Consider the following 22,577-nt stretch of genomic DNA (forward strand, 5'->3'; position numbering starts at 1 on the left):
TATGTTTTCGTTCATGCATCCTCCACCATAGAGTTTGGAGCCATGCTTCATGATTGACTAGTGAGGACCCTCTAGTGTAATCCTCCATCCTCGCCTTTTATTTGGAGCCCCAGGAATTGCGTTTTCGTTAATGCATCCTCCACCAAAGAGTTTGGAGCCATGCTTCATGATTGACTAGTGAGGACCCTCTAGTGCAATCCTCCATCCTCGCCTTTTTTTTTTTCTCGGAGCCCCATGAATTGCGCTTTCATTCATCCATCCTCCACCAAAGAGTTTGGAGCCATGCTTCATGATTGACTAGTGAGGACCCTCTAGTGCAATCCTCCATCCTCGGCTTTTATTCGGAGCCCCATGAATTGCGCTTTCATTCATCCATCCTCCACCAAAGAGTTTGGAGCCATGCTTCATGATTGACTAGTGAGGACCCTCAAGTTCAATCCTCCATCCTCGCCTTTTTTTCGGAGCCTCATGAATTGCGTTTTCGTTCATGCATCCTCCACCAAAGAGTTTGGAGCCATGCTTCATGATTGACTAGTGAGGACTGTTAGTGCTTAGCTTTACTTAGTTTTAAAAGATTGGCTAAAATTTTGTTAAAACATAAGCACTTAGACAATGAAGGAAAGCTGGAGTTGCTGCACATGATGTCTAACATTATGTCAAGGAATCAGATTGGGCTGCACAATGCACAAGGCAAGATAAAATGTCAAATGAAGAATTGAAGCTGCAGGATCCACGATGTCGGATACAATGTCCAGGACATCCTGCCCGAAAATACTGGACACATAAATCTGTTATATCTTTAATAGATTAATGTGCAGTCAGCAACAGATTAGGAGCTCTATCTTTAGGAACGAATTAAAAGATAATTAAAGATTGAATTACAAACTTGAATAGTTTCGTTCAGGGATTAGAGATTGAAGATAAAAACTAAAAGATAAAACTTTATCTTTTAGATCTTTAAGTGCAGATTTTTCAGGAGAATGATAGAGCTTATCCAGCGCAAGTTGTTGCAGCCCAGATACGTACACTGCTATATAAACATGAAGGCTGCACGGGTTTTTAATCAAGTCAGAGATTGAAGAGTTATTTTGTGAGTTTTGTGACTTGAGTGTTTTGTGAGCCACCTTGATGCTACCCTAACATCAAGTGTTGGACCTGAGTGTGTAGAGTTGATCTCTATTGTTCAGAGAGCAATCTCTGGTGTGTCTTTGATTTGTTTGTAAACACGGGTGAGTGATTGAGAGGGAGTGAGAGGGGTTCTCATATCTAAGAGTGGCTCTTAGGTAGAAGTTGCATGGGTAGTGGTTAGGTGAGAAGGTTGTATACAGTGGCTGTTAGATCTTCGAACTAATACTATTTTAGTGGATTTCCTCCCTGGCTTGGTAGCCCCCAGATGTAGGTGACGTTGCACCGAACTGGGTTAACAATTCTCTTGTGTTATTTACTTGTTTAATCTGTTTATACTGTCATATACAATCTGCATGTTCTGAAGCGCGATGTCGTGACATCCTGTACGACATCTATCCTCAGTATCAGAATTTCAATTGGTATCAGAGCAGGCACTCTAAATCACTGAGTGAGATCTAGGGAGATAAATTCTGATGAACATGGAGAAAGAAGGAGGACCAGTGAACAGACCACCAATTCTGGATGGAACCAACTATGAATACTGGAAAGCAAGGATGGTGGCCTTCCTCAAATCACTGGATAGCAGAACCTGGAAAGCTGTCATCAAAGGCTGGGAACATCCCAAGATGCTGGACACAGAAGGAAAGCCCACTGATGAATTGAAGCCAGAAGAAGACTGGACAAAAGAAGAAGACGAATTGGCACTTGGAAACTCCAAAGCCTTGAATGCCCTATTCAATGGAGTTGACAAGAATATCTTCAGATTGATCAACACATGCACAGTTGCCAAGGATGCATGGGAGATTCTGAAAACCACTCATGAAGGAACCTCCAAAGTGAAGATGTCCAGATTGCAACTATTGGCTACAAAATTCGAAAATCTGAAGATGAAGGAGGAAGAATGCATTCATGACTTCCACATGAACATTCTTGAAATTGCCAATGCTTGCACTGCCTTGGGAGAAAGGATGACAGATGAAAAGCTAGTGAGAAAGATCCTCAGATCTTTGCCTAAGAGATTTGACATGAAAGTCACTGCAATAGAGGAGGCCCAAGACATTTGCAACATGAGAGTAGATGAACTCATTGGTTCCCTTCAAACCTTTGAGCTAGGACTCTCGGATAGGACTGAAAAGAAGAGCAAGAATCTGGCGTTCGTGTCCAATGATGAAGGAGAAGAAGATGAGTATGACCTGGATACTGATGAAGGTCTGACTAACGCAGTTGTGCTCCTTGGAAAACAGTTCAACAAAGTGCTGAAAAGAATGGACAGGAGGCAGAAACCACATGTCCGGAACATCCCTTTCGACATCAGGAAAGGTAGTGAATACCAGAAGAAGTCAGATGAAAAGCCCAGTCACAGCAAAGGAATTTAATGCCATGGGTGTGAAGGCTATGGACACATCAAAGCTGAATGTCCCACCCATCTCAAGAAGCAGAGGAAAGGACTTTCTGTATGTTGGTCTGATGATACAGAGAGTGAACAAGAAAGTGATTCTGACAGAGATGTGAATGCACTCACTGGGAGATTTGAATCTGATGAAGATTCAAGTGATATTGATATTGAAATCACTTTTGATGAGCTTGCTATATCCTATAGAGAACTATGCATCAAAAGTGAGAAGATTCTTCAGCAAGAAGCTCAACTGAAGAAGATCATTGCAAATCTGGAGGCTGAGAAGGAGGCACATGAAGAGGAGATCTCTGAGCTTAAAGGAGAAATTGGTTTTCTGAACTCTAAACTGGAAAACATGACAAAATCAATAAAGATGCTGAATAAAGGCTCAGATATGCTTGATGAGGTGCTACAGCTTGGGAAGAATGTTGGAAACCAGAGAGGACTTGGATTTAATCATAAATCTGCTGGCAGAACAACCATGACAGAATTTGTTCTTGCCAAAAACAGCACTGGAGCCACGATGTCACAACATCGGTCTCGACATCATGGAACGCAGCAGAAAAAGAGCAAAAGAAAGAAGTGGAGGTGTCACTACTGTGGCAAGTATGGTCACATAAAGCCCTTTTGCTATCATCTACATGGCCATCCACATCATGGAACTCAAAGTAGCAGCAGCGGAAGGAAGATGATGTGGGTTCCAAAACACAAGATTGTTAGTCTTGTTGTTCATACTTCACTTAGAGCATCAGCTAAGGAAGATTGGTACCTAGATAGCGGCTGTTCCAGACACATGACAGGAGTTAAAGAATTCCTGGTGAACATTGAACCTTGCTCCACTAGCTATGTGACATTTGGAGATGGCTCTAAAGGAAAGATCACTGGAATGGGAAAGCTAGTCCATGATGGACTTCCTAGTCTGAACAAAGTACTGCTGGTGAAGGGACTGACTGCAAACTTGATCAGCATCAGTCAGTTGTGTGATGAAGGATTCAATGTAAACTTCACAAAGTCAGAATGCTTGGTGACAAATGAGAAGAGTGAAGTTCTAATGAAGGGCAGCAGATCAAAGGACAACTGTTACCTATGGACACCTCAAGAAACCAGTTACTCCTCCACATGTCTATCCTCCAAAGAAGATGAAGTCAAAATATGGCATCAAAGATTTGGACATCTGCACTTAAGAGGCATGAAGAAAATCATTGACAAAGGTGCTGTTAGAGGCATTCCCAATCTGAAAATAGAAGAAGGCAGAATCTGTGGTGAATGTCAGATTGGAAAGCAAGTCAAGATGTCCCACCAGAAGCTTCAACATCAGACCACTTCCAGGGTGCTGGAACTACTTCACATGGACTTGATGGGGCCTATGCAAGTTGAAAGCCTTGGAGGAAAGAGGTATGCTTATGTTGTTGTGGATGATTTCTCCAGATTTACCTGGGTCAACTTTATCAGAGAGAAATCAGACACCTTTGAAGTATTCAAAGAGTTGAGTCTAAGACTTCAAAGAGAAAAAGACTGTGTCATCAAGAGAATTAGGAGTGACCATGGCAGAGAGTTTGAAAACAGCAAGTTTACTGAATTTTGCACATCTGAAGGCATCACTCATGAGTTCTCTGCAGCCATCACACCACAACAAAATGGCATAGTTGAAAGGAAAAACAGGACTTTGCAAGAAGCTGCTAGGGTCATGCTTCATGCCAAAGAACTTCCCTATAATCTCTGGGCTGAAGCCATGAACACAGCATGCTATATCCACAACAGAGTCACACTTAGAAGAGGGACTCCAACCACACTGTATGAAATCTGGAAAGGGAGGAAGCCAACTGTCAAGCACTTCCACATCTTTGGAAGTCCATGTTACATTTTGGCAGATAGAGAGCAAAGGAGAAAGATGGATCCCAAGAGTGATGCAGGAATATTCTTGGGATACTCTACAAACAGCAGAGCATATAGAGTATTCAATTCCAGAACCAGAACTGTGATGGAATCCATCAATGTGGTTGTTGATGATCTAACTCCAGCAAGAAAGAAGGATGTCGAAGACGATGTCAGAACATCGGGAGACAATGTAGCAGATACAGCTAAAAGTGCAGAAAATGCAGAAAATGCAGAAAACTCTGATTCTGCTACAGATGAACCAAACATCAATCAACCTGACAAGAGTCCCTCCATTAGAATCCAGAAGATGCACCCCAAGGAGCTGATTATAGGAGATCCAAACAGAGGAGTCACTACAAGATCAAGGGAGATTGAGATTGTCTCCAATTCATGCTTTGTCTCCAAAACTGAGCCAAAGAATGTGAAAGAGGCACTGACTGATGAGTTCTGGATCAATGCTATGCAAGAAGAATTGGAGCAATTCAAAAGGAATGAAGTTTGGGAGCTAGTTCCTAGACCCGAGGGAACTAATGTGATTGGCACCAAGTGGATCTTCAAGAACAAAACCAATGAAGAAGGTGTTATAACCAGAAACAAGGCCAAACTTGTTGCTCAAGGCTACACTCAGATTGAAGGTGTAGACTTTGATGAAACTTTCGCCCCTGTTGCTAGACTTGAGTCCATCAGATTGTTACTTGGTGTAGCTTGCATCCTCAAATTCAAGCTGTACCAGATGGATGTGAAGAGCGCGTTTCTGAATGGATACCTGAATGAAGAAGTCTATGTGGAGCAGCCAAAGGGATTTGTAGATCCAACTCATCCAGATCATGTATACAGGCTCAAGAAGGCTCTCTATGGATTGAAGCAAGCTCCAAGAGCTTGGTATGAAAGGCTAACAGAGTTCCTTACTCAGCAAGGGTATAGGAAGGGAGGAATTGACAAGACTCTCTTTGTCAAACAAGATGCTGAAAACTTGATGATAGCACAGATATATGTTGATGACATTGTGTTTGGAGGGATGTCGAATGAGATGCTTCGACATTTTGTCCAACAGATGCAATCTGAATTTGAGATGAGTCTTGTTGGAGAGCTGACTTATTTTCTGGGACTCCAAGTGAAGCAGATGGAAGACTCCATATTCCTCTCACAAAGCAAGTATGCAAAGAAAATTGTCAAGAAGTTTGGGATGGAAAATGCCAGCCATAAAAGAACACCTGCACCTACTCACTTGAAGCTGTCAAAGGATGAAGCTGGCACCAGTGTTGATCAAAGTCTGTACAGAAGCATGATTGGGAGCTTACTATATTTAACAGCAAGCAGACATGACATCACCTTTGCAGTAGGTGTTTGTGCAAGATATCAAGCCAATCCTAAGATAAGTCACTTGAATCAAGTAAAGAGAATTCTGAAATATGTAAATGGCACCAGTGACTATGGGATTATGTACTGTCATTGTTCAGATTCAATGCTGGTTGGATATTGTGATGCTGATTGGGCTGGAAGTGCAGATGACAGAAAAAGCACTTCTGGTGGATGTTTCTATTTGGGAAACAATCTTATTTCATGGTTCAGCAAGAAGCAGAACTGTGTGTCCCTATCTACTGCAGAAGCAGAGTATATTGCAGCAGGAAGCAGTTGTTCACAACTAGTTTGGATGAAGCAGATGCTGAAGGAGTACAATGTCGAACAAGATGTCATGACATTGTACTGTGACAACATGAGTGCTATTAATATTTCTAAAAATCCTGTTCAACACAGCAGAACCAAGTACATTGACATTAGACATCACTATATTAGAGATCTTGTTGATGATAAAGTTATCACACTGGAGCATGTTGCCACTGAGGAACAAGTAGCAGATATTTTCACAAAGGCATTGGATGCAAATCAGTTTGAAAAACTGAGGGGCAAGCTGGGCATTTGTCTGCTAGAGGAGTTATAGCAGTTACTTCTATCTGAACGTGCTCAAACTTCTCACTCAACATTAATAGCACGTTCACTACTGGGCCAAAACAAATTCAACCTCCGTTTCACACGTTCTCCTACATTCCTCATTCAAACTTACATTTTCGTGGCAATCTCGTTTTCATCAGCATTCCCCAACACTTCTCAGATATTCACGAAACCACTCCCAAAGCTCTGCTTCTCCATGGCTACCTCACCAAAAGAAACCTCATCCCCTGTTTCACCCTCTGTACCATCATCTCCATCATCCTCCAAAACTCCATCAAACCAGGAACAACCTGCACTCAATATCCAATCCATACAAATGATTCCTGGTCCAGGCCCTATTCCTGAGAAACTGGTCCCTAAAAGACAACAGGGAGTGAAGATTTCTGAAAACCCTAGCTTTGCAACAAGCCCTAGGGAAGAAGACACTGAGATGGATAAGAAGATCCGCAGTTTTGTGAATAGCATTTTGAAAAATGCTTCTGTCCCTGATGCTGATAAAGATGTCCCAACATCTTCCACCCCAAATGCTGAAGTCCTCTTTTCATCCAGTGAAGAGAAATCAACAGAGGAAGAGGATCAAGCCACAGAGGAGACCCCTGCACCAAGGGCACCAGAACCTGCTCCAGGTGACTTCATTGACCTAGAAGAAGTAGAATCTGATGAGGAACCCATTGCCAAAAAGTTGGCACCTGGCATTGCAGAAAGATTACAAAGCAGAAAGGGAAAAACCCCCATTACTAGGTCTGGACGAATCAAAACTACTGCACAGAAGAAGAGCACACCAATCACTCCTACCACATCCAGATGGAGCAAAGTTGCAATCCCTTCCAAGAAGAGGAAAGAAATTTCCTCATCTGATTCTGATGATGATGTCGAACTAGATGTTCCCGACATCAAGAGAGCCAAGAAATCAGGGAAAAAGGTGCCTGGAAATGTCCCTGATGCCCCATTGGACAACATTTCATTCCACTCCATTGGCAATGTTGAAAGGTGGAAATTTGTATATCAACGCAGACTTGCTTTAGAAAGAGAACTGGGAAGAGATGCCTTGGATTTCAAGGAGATCATGGACCTCATCAAGGCTGCTGGACTGCTGAAAACTGTCACCAAGTTGGGAGATTGTTATGAAAGTCTAGTCAGGGAATTCATTGTCAACATTCCCTCTGACATAACAAACAGAAAGAGTGATGAGTATCAGAAAGTGTTTGTCAGAGGAAAATGTATTAGATTCTCCCCTGCTGTAATCAACAAGTACCTGGGCAGACCAACTGAAGGAGTGGTGGATATTGCTGTTTCTGAGCATCAAATTGCCAAGGAAATCACTGCCAAGCAAGTCCAGCATTGGCCAAAGAAAGGGAAGCTTTCTGCAGGGAAGCTAAGTGTGAAGTATGCAATCCTGCATAGGATTGGCACTGCCAACTGGGTACCCACCAATCATACTTCCACTGTTGCCACAGGTTTGGGTAAATTTCTGTATGCTGTTGGAACCAAGTCCAAATTTAATTTTGGAAACTATATTTTTGATCAAACTATTAAGCATTCAGAATCTTTTGCTGTCAAAATACCCATTGCCTTCCCAACTGTATTGTGTGGCATTATGTTGAGTCAACATCCCAATATTTTAAACAACATTGACTTTGTGAAGAAGAGAGAATCTCCTCTATCCCTGCATTACAAACTGTTTGAGGGGACACATGTCCCAGACATTGTCTCGACATCAGGGAAAGCTGCTGCTTCAGGTGCTGTGTCCAAGGATGATTTGATTGCTGAACTCAAGGACACATGCAAGGTGCTGGAGGCAACCATCAAAGCCAACACAAAGAAGAAAATGGAGCTGGAACGCCTGATCAAAAGACTCTCAGACAATGGCGTTGATGATGGAGAAGCAGCTGAGGAAGAAGAAGATGCAGCAGAGGATACAGAATCAGATGATGATGATTCTGATGCCACCCCATGACTAGCTATTGGGGCATGTCCCTTTGAACAATTGATTGTTATTGGTCTGTAATATTTGCACATTAATTTCATGCATTCTACTTTTGCCAAATTCTGTCTAAAAAGGGGGAGTAGGAGGATATTATGCATGATTTATGATTTTGAGGGGGAGTAGTATTTATATGATTTTGAGGGGGAGTAGTATTTATACTGCTGCTGCTGATGATGATTGATGTAAGCTACTGAAACTAGTAGCTGATAGAAGATGCTGCAGTGAACTGCTGCCTAGCAGAATATTCACTTCACAGCAGCAAGAGCATGGAGACAGGGGGAGCAGAAAGCTGATGTCACGTGAGATGTCTTGACATCCTGGAAAAGACTTGTAGATTTGAAACTTGCAGAATTTTGCTGTCACCACTACAGATACTGCTGTGCTTGATTACTCTGATAATGAAAGTTGCTGATCCCACTTGCATGACTGCTCGTACCTGCTCAGGAAGTGTCTAAGTATGTTTTAGACAAAATTTGCCAAAGGGGGAGATTGTTAGTGCTTAGCTTTACTTAGTTTTAAAAGATTGGCTAAAATTTTGTTAAAACATAAGCACTTAGACAATGAAGGAAAGCTGGAGTTGCTGCACATGATGTCTAACATTATGTCAAGGAATCAGATTGGGCTGCACAATGCACAAGGCAAGATAAAATGTCAAATGAAGAATTGAAGCTGCAGGATCCACGATGTCGGATACAATGTCCAGGACATCCTGCCCGAAAATACTGGACACATAAATCTGTTATATCTTTAATAGATTCATGTGCAGTCAGCAACAGATTAGGAGCTCTATCTTTAGGAACGAATTAAAAGATAATTAAAGATTGAATTACAAACTTGAATAGTTTCGTTCAGGGATTAGAGATTGAAGATAAAAACTAAAAGATAAAACTTTATCTTTTAGATCTTTAAGTGCAGATTTTTCAGGAGAATGATAGAGCTTATCCAGCGCAAGTTGTTGCAGCCCAGATACGTACACTGCTATATAAACATGAAGGCTGCACGGGTTTTTAATCAAGTCAGAGATTGAAGAGTTATTTTGTGAGTTTTGTGACTTGAGTGTTTTGTGAGCCACCTTGATGCTACCCTAACATCAAGTGTTGGACCTAAGTGTGTAGAGTTGATCTCTATTGTTCAGAGAGCAATCTCTGGTGTGTCTTTGATTTGTTTGTAAACACGGGTGAGTGATTGAGAGGGAGTGAGAGGGGTTCTCATATCTAAGAGTGGCTCTTAGGTAGAAGTTGCATGGGTAGTGGTTAGGTGAGAAGGTTGTATACAGTGGCTGTTAGATCTTCGAACTAATACTATTTTAGTGGATTTCCTCCCTGGCTTGGTAGCCCCCAGATGTAGGTGACGTTGCACCGAACTGGGTTAACAATTCTCTTGTGTTATTTACTTGTTTAATCTGTTTATACTGTCATATACAATCTGCATGTTCTGAAGCGCGATGTCGTGACATCCTATACGACATCTGTCCTCAGTATCAGAATTTCAAGGACTCTCTAGTGCAATCCTCCATCCTCGCCTTTTATTCGGAGCCCCATGAATTGCGCTTTCATTCATCCATCCTCCACCAAAGAGTTTGGAGCCATGCTTCATGATTGACTAGTGATGACCCTCTAGTGCAATCCTCCATCCTCGCCTTTTTTTCGGAGCCCCATGAAGTGCGTTTTCGTTCATGCATCCTCCACCAAAGAGTTTGGAGCCATGCTTCATGATTGACTAGTGAGGACCCTCTAGTGCAATCCTCCATCCTCGCCTTTTATTCGGAGCCCCATGAATTGCGTTTTCGTTCATGCATCGTCCACCAAAGAGTTTGGAGCCATGCTTCATGATTGACTAGTGAGGACCCTCTAGTGCAATCCTCCATCCTCGGCTTTTATTCGGAGCCCCATGAATTGCGTTTTCGTTCATGCATCCTCAACCAAAGAGTTTGGAGCCATGCTTCATGATTGACTAGTGAGGACCCTCTAGTGGAATCCTCCAGCCTCACTTTTTATTCGGAGCCTCATGAATTGCGTTTTCGTTCATGCATCCTCCACCAATGAGTTTGGAGCCATGCTTCATGATTGCCTAGCGCGGACCCTCTAGTGCGATCCTCCATTCTCCAATGTGTTCTTCACTGTCAAGTGCGGACCCTCTTGACTGGGAATTGTGATCTTTGTTATTTTCCCGATTGATTCCTTTGCCAAACGTGTATATTATATTATTGTTATTTTTGTATTTTGTTTTGTGTTGTGCAGAAAAAAGAAGGAGTAGAGACGAGAGTCGTCATGGGCTAATCACGAAAAGGGCAAGAAGGACGAAATCAGTGTCTTATCTTTGCTTTCCTCTTATCTCCGATAAAAGGTAAGTAAAGAGGGGTAACTGTCATACCCTAATTTCGTCCGGGGATTATTACTTGATGATATGCAACCTTTGATTGGCCGCTTCAAGATACTTGGCACCCTTTGTTGCACGAAATGTAAGTCCCGAGACACGCCAGAAATCAAAGGGAAGCAGGGTTACACGATCCGTGAAATTCCGTAATGTGGCGGAAATAAAAAAGAGGTGTTGTGCAATCTGTGAGTTTCCGTAACTTCTTCGAAAGCTAAAAAAGAGTAAATACATGATCCGTAAGGATTCGTAACCTTACGGAAAGAAAATAAGTATTGTTGTGAAAGTTGTAAAGTTTCGTAACGTTACAGAAAAAGAATTACCAAAAAAAGTAAAGGGGGGTGCATTTAGTAAAAAGGGGGGTACAAATAGCAATCAGGCCCACTTGGGCCTTCCAGATTCTTCCTCCAGAAGGTGGTTGCTTCTGGAGGAAGCAACCTTGCCCGCCTAGGCGAGCTGGGTGGCAAACTTCTCCCCTATTTTTCTATAAATAGGGGGAGGAGTGAAGAGGAAAAGGGTTCAGCCTTCTTGGCACTTTGTATTCTCTTAAATTTGCTGAGGAAAATTGTTTCCGTGAAGAAAATCCAAGCCGAGGCGCTTCCGTAACATTTCCGTAACGTTTCTGTGAGTAATTACGCGAAGGTTTTCAACTGTTCTTCGACATCCATCGTTCGTTCTTCATTTTCTTCGGTCTTCAACTGGTAAGTACCCCAAACCGAGCTTTTCAATTCATTCTATGAACCCGTGGTGGTCCACATTTTGTTTCATGTATTTTTATTCTCGTTTTCATTTACTTTATGTACCCCCTTTTGACGTGCTTCAGTCATTTATTTAAGTCATTTCTCGCCTAATCAAAAAAATAAAATAAATTTCCATCGATCATTTGATTTGTAATATTTGTTAATTTCTGTTAAAATGAATTCCGACCGTTCGGTCGTGCCGTAACCACGTTGGAAATAAAAAAAGAGGTAAAATAATAATATAATAATCAAAAAATACCTTTTAGTAAAATGAAGCGAAAAAATCAATCGGACGTTTTCTCTTTGGGATTTTTCATTCTTAATCGAATTGACTAATAACTAAAGTAAAACTAAGGCTAAAATCAACTCGCCTAGTCAAGCTCGTCCACAAAAAAGTCACTAAAAAGGGTTTGAAAGTTTATCATTTAAGTTTTCCTTATCAAGTAAATGGATCATTTTTAAGGTCCAACGTCTTAAAATGATCACCTTTCAAGTAAAAAGAATCGCTTGATTCACTCTTAAGAAAGAACTACGTAGGTCTGACTTCCTCTTCAATGGAGGGTATGTAGGAGCAAAAGCCCCGCTTTTGTCGACCTCAAAATAATAAAAAGAAATAAAAGTAAAAGTAACACAATTTCCACAATTCTAAAAAATGAGGCTGTTGTCCTTTGAGACAAACGTGAGAGGTGCTAATACCTTCCTCAAACGTAAATACAATTCCCGAACTTAGAATTTTCATTTTGACCGGTTTCCTTTGGTTTTTCCGACGTTTTCCACACATAGACGTTGGTGGCGACTCCGCGCATCTTTCCTCCTTTGGAAAGCGCACACGTGAGCCTCGCCTCACACGCCCGCAAAAGGGCATTTGCGACAAATACCCGTCAAGATCTAGCTAAGATGGGGATACGATCATAGTTGCATCCAAGGTCTGATGGGAAGAAAATTTACTTGCCCCCAGCTTCTCATACTTTGTCCAAAAAGGAGAAGATAAGTTTTTTTCAGTGTCTTTGTCGGGTGAAGGTTCCACAAGGATACTCTTCAAATATTAAGAGCCTTGTGCAGTTGAAGGAGCTTAAGCTTGTAGGGTTAAAGTCTCACGATTGTCACGTGTTGATGCAACAATTGTTAGCCGTGGCTATATGAGACATCTTACAAAACAAAGTCAGGTTAGCCATAACTCGCCTGTGCTTTTTCTTCGATGCCATATGTAGCAAAATCGTTGATCATATCAAGTTTGATGAGCTATAAAATGAGGCTGCAATTATATTGTGCCAGTTGGAGATGTATTTCCCCCTGCTTTCTTTGACATCATGATTCACTTGATTGTGCATCTGGTAAGAGAAATCAAATGTTGTGGTCCTGTTTATTTGCGGTGGATGTACCCGGTTGACCGATTAATGAAGATCTTAAAAGGGTATACAAAGAATCTATATCATCCAGAAGCATCTATTGTTGAGAGGTACATTGCAGAAGAAGCCATTGAATTTTGTTCATAATACATTGAGAAGGCAAAACCTGTTGGCCTTCCTGAGTCTTGGCATGATGACAAAGTGGGTGGTAAGGGTTCAAGAGGACTGCATGTGATCACTCCAAATCTAGAAGATTTGTTACAAGCTCACTTGTATGTCTTGAACAACAGTAATGAAGTTTTGCCATACATACTTAAGCATGAAGCTTTAGTCAAACAGAATAATCCAAAAATGTCAAAGAATTGGGTGTTGAAAAAGCATAACAAGACTTTCTATGATTGGTTTAAAGATACAATCTTTGCAAATGAAAATGATTCAGAAACATTAAGAAAGCTAGCAAATGGGCCTAAAAGAAATGTTATAACTTGACAAGGATACGACATAAACAAGTATTCATTTTACACAAAAGCACAAGACGACAAAAGTACAATGCAGAACAGCGGGGTCACCCTAAGGGCTGATTCTCAACACTTCGCAAGTGTGCATGACGCTAATCCTTGTGTAGCTTCCATCCCTTACTTTGGGTTCATTGATGAAATTTGGGAGTTTAACTATGTGAAATTTACTGTTTGTGTTTTCAAATGTAAATGGGTTGACAACAACACCGGTGTGCGAACCAATGATAGAGGATTTACGTTGGTAGACCTAAAGAAACTTGGTTACCACAATGACCCTTTCATCATGGCAGAACAAGCTAGACAAGTATTTTACGTGCAAGACCCTTGTGATGAAAGTTGGTGCGTGGTTCTACAGGGCAAAACAATTGGTGTTAATGTAGAAGATGATGATTCATACATGGACACCTATGTTAGTCCTCTGTCCATACAAATCACTCCTAATGTTGTCGGAGAAGAAGAAGCTAATCACGTTCATGCTAATCGTAATGATCATGATGAAGGAGAATTAATTAACATCGTCTAATGTAATTTTCTATTTATATATTTGATTTTGCTAGATTCATTTGCTAGATTTTTCTACATAAGTCATATAATTTATTGAGGTGAAATTTGAAGACCAATGTATTTATCACATTAAGTTGAATTGGACTAATGCTGCAATTATTAAAATTTTTGAAAATTTTCACATTAAGTTACATAACCTACTAAACATATTATTGACATCGATTAATATTTAATCCACATTTATATTTGATGATTGGTTTGTGTGATTGGCTTACTAATTGCATTATTGAAAACATGCATATATTTGATGAAAGCTTTGAGAATGGATCTTATGACATTTCATATTTTTGTATTTAGTGGATCTCATCAATTGTTTTCTGGAGAAAGAGAGGTCACCAAAGCAAGTAAGTGATAGCTACACTTTTTTCTGATTGTATTCAGTGTATACATCTTTCTTTGTGTGTGTGTGTGTATCTTTTATTATTTCAGATAAAAAATAAATACTACATGCAAACAAAATTCGCTATCTTTTCTCTCTTTATAGGCTAGTAAGACACTTCAAACAATTTTTAGTTCCATTGCATTGTCCCATGGCTCTTAAAAGATAAAATCAATAACGAGTACAACTTCAATGTCTAAAAATTTACCTCGAGTCTGTGATTCAATAAGTTATCTGTAAGTAGGATATATAGATATTCTACTTATTTTGATTCAATAAGTTATTTGTAATTGTCAAGAGTTGAAAGTTTTTAATTACTTGATTGTATAATGTAAGAAAAGTAAGAAGATTCTGTGAAATTAAATTGGAATTTGGATTGCGTCCACATCACATGGAAAATAGCGTAGTGTCACTATAAGCAACATTCACAAGCGTCATTTAATTAAAATTCTCGACCAATATCTGGCACCAACAAAATGGTGACACTTTGCTTTATTCTCTCAAGAGTAACTAGCAAATACTCAAACTATGAAATTTAGGTGACTGCTCATTCTTCATCCCATAGATCATCAAGAAGAGGCTTGGTTGGTCCTTTGATGAGCCTCTATTGGTGGATTTCACTTATTTTCTTGTAATCATCCTCAGTCAGTGACCAATCAAAAATCCCAAAGTTTTGCTTCATCCTCTCTTTGTCATAGCTCTTGACCATAAAAGTCAACCCTTGTTCATATAGCTATCGAAGACAAATCTGCAAAAAATTTAGATTAATTTTCAGAACATGAAAACATAGTACTTGAAATATATAAATAAAAATAATCAGAAATTAATTAGTATATAGTATATACCTAGGCTGCAGTCTTGCCATGAGCATCTGCCAATTCTTTGATTACATCATTGTCCAACACAAAATTAGCACCCTGTCGCAACCTACCCTTCGGCGGGAGGGCGACGCGTGACTCGCGGGTGCGTGTTCCAAGAAAGGAATACGCGCGGAGTCGCCACTAATGTTTATTTGAGGAAAAAGTCAGAAAAACCGGAAAAGACGTGATCTACGAACTTTAAGTGAAAGGTTCAGGAGTTGTATTTACGCAAGGGGAAGTTATTAGCACCCCACACATCCATCACAAGAGACGGCACCCTTTAATCAAATGTGCAAATATGACTTCAATTTATGTTATCTTCCCTTTTTGCGTTCTTATGTCTTTTTTATGCCTTTTTATATTTTTACCTTTTTGTAGTCGACAAGGGCGTTTCCCTTTGCTCCTACGTATTCCTCAATTGTGATGAGAAAATCAGACCTACGTAGTTCTTTTGTGAACAAAGCGTTTTGGTTAAGTTATTTTTTTATCCTTTTTTTGCAAGATATGTTTTTATTGAATGAAAGGTCATTTAAGGCGTTTGACCATTAGATAATCTTTCGATTCTTTTGAAAAGTGAGAAAACATTAAGGCATTGAACCATTAATGATTTCTTTATTTTTGAAAGAGATAACAAAGTTACATATTGATTTTAGGCTTTTTAGAAATCTACATTTAACCAATAAAAGCGGAAAAGACCATTTCAAGGCGTTGGACCTTTGAAAATGGCTTTTTTAGGCAATGACAAAAGTTTGGTTTATGAATTGATTTTAGCCTTAGTTTCACTTTGGTTATTAGTCAATTCAATTAAGAAAGAAAAATCCCAAAGAGAAACGTCCGATTGATTTTTTTGTTTTATTTTACTAAAAGATATTTTTTTTATTATATTATTATTTTACCTCTTTTTGGTTTCCAACGTGGTTACGGCATGACCGAACGGTCGGATTTCATTTTAACAGAAATTAATGGATATTACAATTCAAATGATCTGTGGAAATTTATTTTATTTTTTGATTAGGCGAGAAAATGAATTAAGTAAATGACTAAAGCACATCAAAAGGGGGTACGGAAAGTAAATGAAATGAAAATAAAAGCACGTGAAACAAATGAGGACCACTAAGGGTACATAGAATGAATTGAAAAGTTCGATTTCGGGAACTTACCGGTTGAAGACCGAAGAACGACGAAGAACGAACGAAGAACGAACGAAGAACGTCGAAGAATGGTTGAAAATCTTCGCGAAATCACCCACGGAAACATTATGGAAACGTTACGGAAGCGCCTCAGCTTGGATTTTCTTCACGGAAACTATTTTTTTCACTAATTTCAAGTGATCTCGAAATACCAAGAGGGCTGAACATTTTTCTCCTTCACTCCTCCCCCTATTTATAGGAAAATAGGGGAGGAGCTTGCCACCCAACTCGCCCAGGCGAGCTAGGTTGCTTCCTCCAGAAGCAACCGCCTTCTGGAGGAACATCCTGGAAGGCCCAAGTGGGCCTGGTTTCTATTTGCACCCCCATTTTTACTAAGTACACCCCCTTGCCTTTTTTGGTGATTCTTTTTTCGTAATGTTACGAAACTTTACGAATTTCGTAACGACACTTGTTTTCTTTCCGTAAGGTTACGGAACCTTATGGGCCATGTAATTACTCCTTTTTTAGCTTTTGGAATGTTACGGAAACTCACGAATTAGGTAACAATACTTCCTTTTGATTTCCGGCATGTTACGGAATTTCACGGATTGCGTAACAATGCTTCCTTTTGATTTCCGGCATGTCTCGGAACTTCACGAATTGCCTAACGATGGGTGCCAAGTACCTCGAAGTGGTCAAACAAAAGTTGCATGCCACCAAACAATGGTCCCTGGACGAAATTAGGGCATGACACACCCCTACTAGCACCCTTCCTCAGGGGTGAGAAGGAAGTTACAGTAATACCTTTTTCCTTGCAGAAATCTCTAACCTTCTATTGTTGCCACCCAAGGTTAACTTCTACCTGTTAAGGTTTGAAAACTATTTTGAATATTCTTCTGAAATTTAATTCAATGGCCCTCACATATCAGACTAGTGTCTTGCAGGTGGAAGTATAATTGTTTCGATGTTAGCTAGTAGTACTAAGGAGTAGAAGAAGAGTTTCACTATCTAAAAGGAAAGTGAAAAATATTTATATATGTACCTAATAAAGCAACTTGGCATTGAAACTCAATCATTTTCTTATAAAAGTTACTTAGGCTTTCCAAGAAAGTTGAAAAGTTAATGCACTTATTATAAGTTATAACTCTTGACGTTATGAACCTTCGTTATTTACCTTTTTCCTTCTCTGGATAAAACCAAACTGTAGTTATCAATAGTTAATGAGCCAATATACAGAGTGGCAGTTAATGAACAATTTGGTTGAAACAATTGTATCCAGATAAGAAAATAAACAAGACTACCATGAAATTAAGATTTCTGTTCAATATTTCAAAATTAGTAAAAGAACCTGGATTAGAAATCACTACGTTTTGTTTAATTATGAACATCGGACAAGAGAGTAATGTGACTCTTTCTGGTTAGTCAATTATTTAGCATATAATAATTTCCTAGTGAGAATACTTCAACATATAATAATTTCCATTTTTTTTCAATATCATTTTACTGAGTTCCATAATGAAACCTGAAATTGTCCATTAGCAATATACAAAGGTTGCAAACTCTTCAAACTTGTAAGCATGTCCTTCAAAATCAATACCACTTGCAACTAACCAAATACATTTATTTATACAGGACCAGAAAAACCTATGCCACAAAAATTAGCAGTTTATTGATCACTAATTTGATTGAAATGTTTGTGATGTGAACCAGATTTACAAGTGACAATATGAACTTCCTAGAAAAGTAAAAAAATAAGAATTGTATCCGAATCTAGCCATGTAATAGGTATTTGTATTGTACCTGTGCTATAATGCTACTAAGTTTATATGCATCTGAAGCAACTTGAAATTTTGCCTCATGTAAAAATATGAAACCAATTGGTCCAGGAGAGGATCTTCAAATGTGTTTTGCAATGCAGACAGCCAAAACTATGAGTTGCTTCTTGCCGTATACTCCCTACAAGGGCACTAATTGACAACCAAAACAATTGTCACCTTCGCAACACTTAAAGGCAGTTAGAGTTTGAAAATTTCAACTACAACTGTTTCAAATTTAGAGTAAAATTAGTTTAATTCTAATATGAATAAAGGGAAAGGAAGAATATACTTATCTTAATTCATAGTTTTTAAAAGAAAACTCTCTAATTTCTAGCTTTTTCCACATGATACGTACTCACACTTAACATATACAATCCTTTCACTTAATTTCTTCTTCATGGATAGCTTGTTGTACACACACCTCTCAAATTGATCACCTTCATTATGCTTGTAACCTCCATAGATCATCTACCACCACCCAACATAAACCAACCTCTCTTAATTGCCAATGGTGTCATTAGGAATACTTCAGAGATTTAAAATAGATCTTTGAATGGCATTGAAGGTCAAGGAACAAGAATTACCTTGAGATATTAATTATGGATGTGTGTGTATTATAGAAACTGATGTTGGAAGTGCATTAACAGCTGTTAACCAAAATTGATGTTGTTCACATGGTTCAATGAAACAGGTTGGGACAAGGAAGGGACAAAGGAGAACATACATCATTTAGAAGAAATTGAAAAGGTTAGGTGATCGCAACTTGTTATGTTATTTTTTACAGCAAAATTAGATCTTATGCTATGTATGTGATGAAGTCTGCATATGCATGTTGCATTCATATGGCTTGTTGCATTCGTATCACCATAGAGTGGTGGTAGTGAAGTGCCTTAAGAATGTCACAAGTGGAGATGTTGAGTTTTGGGCAGAAGTCACAATCATTGCCAGAATGGACCACCTCAATATGGAACTGAATTTGAGTTAGGGATTAGGATATTTTTTATGATAATGAGTGCAATAATTATATACAATGAGCAAGAATCTATCCCTTAAGTTTAGGGATTAGGATCAACCTATCTATGTATGGAAATAATTAGAAAACAAATCACCCTAATTATGTAGTACAATATTTCATTTTCCCCTAATTATGTATAATATCTTAACAGTTTACAAGAACCAATACTAGCAAAAAAAATTGAAATACCAAAACTACATGAAGTCATATTTATATGGACTAAAAACCTATTTAATCCTTAGTGCCTGAATGTTGAAGATTGATGAAAAAGGATTTTAATGGAAAAAGAAAATGTCATGGGCAGTTAAGTCCCTCCCAAAAGTTTGAGCCTAACCTCTCCAATCCGCACTCCCTAGCCTAAATGTTGAAGATTGATGAACCAGCTGCTGTATATCTTAATCATGAATAGAAACAATAATTAATTATCTTATGACATTTATAAATCTAACTCAGCTTTAAAAAATTGAACTGCTCCAAAACCAAACTGCATGAACCAAACTGACTTGTATCTTATGAGATTAAAAAATCTAAGCCAAGTTTGTTTAAGCTTATTAAATAGTGATGAAAGGAACTAAGCCAAGTTTGTTTATTAAATATTGATGAAAGGAACCACAGGCCACAACTCAAGTCCATGCCAAACACACACACACACACACACACACACACACACACACACACACACACACACACACACCTACAATAATAAAGCATAAGCACCCCCGAACCCCAGAATTCCAAATTAGTTACATAAAGAACTGTTGATGTCGATATTTGTCTGTAATTAAAATTTACATTTTGTATGTTCTTGTATAAAGGACCATGGCTTCTCCACCTGCCTCACCTCCTCCTCCTCCTCCTCCTCCTCCTCCTCCTCCTTCCGACACATCGCCTTTTTCGTCTGCGGTGAAGCGGACACGCAAAGCCTCATGTCTACAATCATTGTCTACTAGACCACCTGGTGCTGAGAGACCAATGGTCCATGTTGATCTTGGTACCGACAAGGCCGACGGTCCCCACAGGAATAAATTAAGAACATATTTGAGGATAGTGGCGCGTGATAAGGTGGACGTCACGTACGAGAACTGAAAGGAGGTCCCTTCTGCTCAGAAGGACTTGATTTGGGAGGATATTCAGGTATTTTTATTTTCTTATTTGATGTTGTTTAATTAATAGCCAAAAAATACATTATTGTAACAAATAAACTTTATTAACTATTGTCAGGCGGAATTTGAAATCCTAGAGACTTCTTGCAATAGGACGAAAAAGAAGTTACTCCAGACTGTCAACGAGAGACGGAGGCAGTTTAAATCATACCTCACGAGGAAATGGGCCCTTGTAGCCGATCAAGACGGTGTGGAAGACACTGTTTGTGAGAAATACGACATAAGCAAGGAAAAATGGGCCCAGTTTTGCCAGACTCGCAGAGACCCTTCTTGGGAGGTATGTACCTTGCCATTTAAGTTGTTTTTCAAAAAACATTAACTTATTATAATTCATTCAAGCAATTTGAAAGATTATTGTTTTATTTTTGTAGGATGTGCGGAAAAAGGCACATGCCATCCAGAAACAAAACACTGCCCCCCACGTTTTGTCTCATGTGGGTTATGAATATTTGGAGCATAAGCTCCTGGTTGAGAAGACCAAGAAGAAGCTAGAGGAAGCTGCACAGTCGGGAAGCGTTGATTGCATCATCGACCCTCCATCCCCCGTCAGATGCCATGTGAAGTGGAAGATGGCCCGCACAAAGAAAACAGGAGACATGACAATTGAGGCCGCAAAGAAAATCGCTGAGAAGATCGTAAGTCATTTTCAAATAACCATTAGAATTATATTTCAATATTTTGTGAATGCCATGTACAATTGTGTCTTTTTTGTGCAGTATTCCTTTGAGGAGTAGGCGGCACAGGGATCCTTTGTCCCCCATGGACGTCAGGATGTTCTCACCGTTACTATTGGAAGTCCAGAGCACCTTGGACGTGTTTGTGCTGTTGGAGCTAGTGTCACCATCAAGCAACACTTCAGATCAGCTCCACGGACATCCCGTAGCTCTTCCTCGCTGCCTCTTGAAGAATTACAGCAACTGACCCAGCAAATCAGGGACCAGCTAGAGGAGTCGATCACAGAAAAAGTGACTCGACAGCTCATGGCATCGTTCAGCCAGATGCAGTCCCAGATGCAATCTCAGGGGCTTGCACTACCTCTGCAGCCTCTGGCTGGTCCCTCAGGTCCTCGAGTAAGAACAAAGGGGAGTTGTGTTGATCCCTCAGGAAATGATCTTGAGACAGGTGACTCAGATAGGTGCGACTTGTACATCGAAGCAAATTTTGCCTGCCTGGTTGCCCTGGGGAGAGTTTATGAGGGATCCACTGCTGTTCATAACACTCCTTTGTTGCCTGGACAAGTAAAGGTGGGTGTGGAGGAGGTTAAAGATCCAGATGCTTCAATTCCTGTACCCACTGATGAGGTTTCCTTAGTGGGGCAGGCAATTCACACCTTCCTTGCTTGGCCGACACATCTGGTCAAGTCTTTATCATAGCAGGTACTTTACTCTTACTATATGTTTCTTCTTTTTGAATTAATTCATTCATTGTGCCTCAAATTAGGCCATTTAACTTTGTTTCATGAACAGGCAGTTGTGTCTCCAGCAAAACCACCTTAAAAGCCATATCCGGAGGTCGATGATCCGCTTTATCTGATGACATTGACCATCCAAGAGCTTTTCTTAAGGCCTTACCAGGTTACATGGGATGCCACCGTGTTTGGGGTCTTTAATCCAGACTTCCCGCTCTACATAAAGCACGAAGACCTCTCTAAAATCGCACACGGTGGTCAATGTCTCAGCATATCAGTGTTACAGTTGTGGATTCTGTAAGTCATTTTAGATTACTTTTAATTACCTAAGTTATTGCTTTAAATTCATAAATATTTAACTTTGACTTAACATAAACAAGCATCTGACTGAAACAAGTATGCGAGCGGGGAATTCTTATATCTATGGATTCCTCGAGCCACAGTCCATTCAGAGGTCTGGGCAATCACAGTTTGAGACTGAAAGTTACATAAAGAGTTGGATGCAGAGTTCAAAACGCAATGTCTACCTTGGAGCCTACCTGAATGGGTAAGTCACACAAAATAACTAAATTTAATTAATGTTTACTAATATACTAACCCATATTCATCCCCACTGCAGCAGACACTGGCAGATGGTGGTCATCGTGCCCAAGGAACACCTAGTTGTCTGGTTTTGTTCATTGCATAACAGGCCAGACAACTACCTTAAGGGGATAATTAACATGTCAGTGTTCTTTTCAATGCATTTGCATTTAAATACCTCAACAACACCACTTTTTAATTTTTACTCGCCTGGAACAGTGCTTTAAAAGGTCTTGATGATGCTCCACAGCCTAAATCAAAGGCTCCTACTAGGTGGATTGTCGTCAAGGTACGTCATTTACATAAAACTTCCACTTATATATATACTTCTTATGTG

This window comes from Glycine soja, unplaced genomic scaffold (genome assembly GCF_004193775.1).
Source record: "Glycine soja cultivar W05 unplaced genomic scaffold, ASM419377v2 tig00019702_1_pilon, whole genome shotgun sequence".
In the NCBI taxonomy this organism is placed as follows: Eukaryota; Viridiplantae; Streptophyta; class Magnoliopsida; order Fabales; family Fabaceae; genus Glycine; species Glycine soja.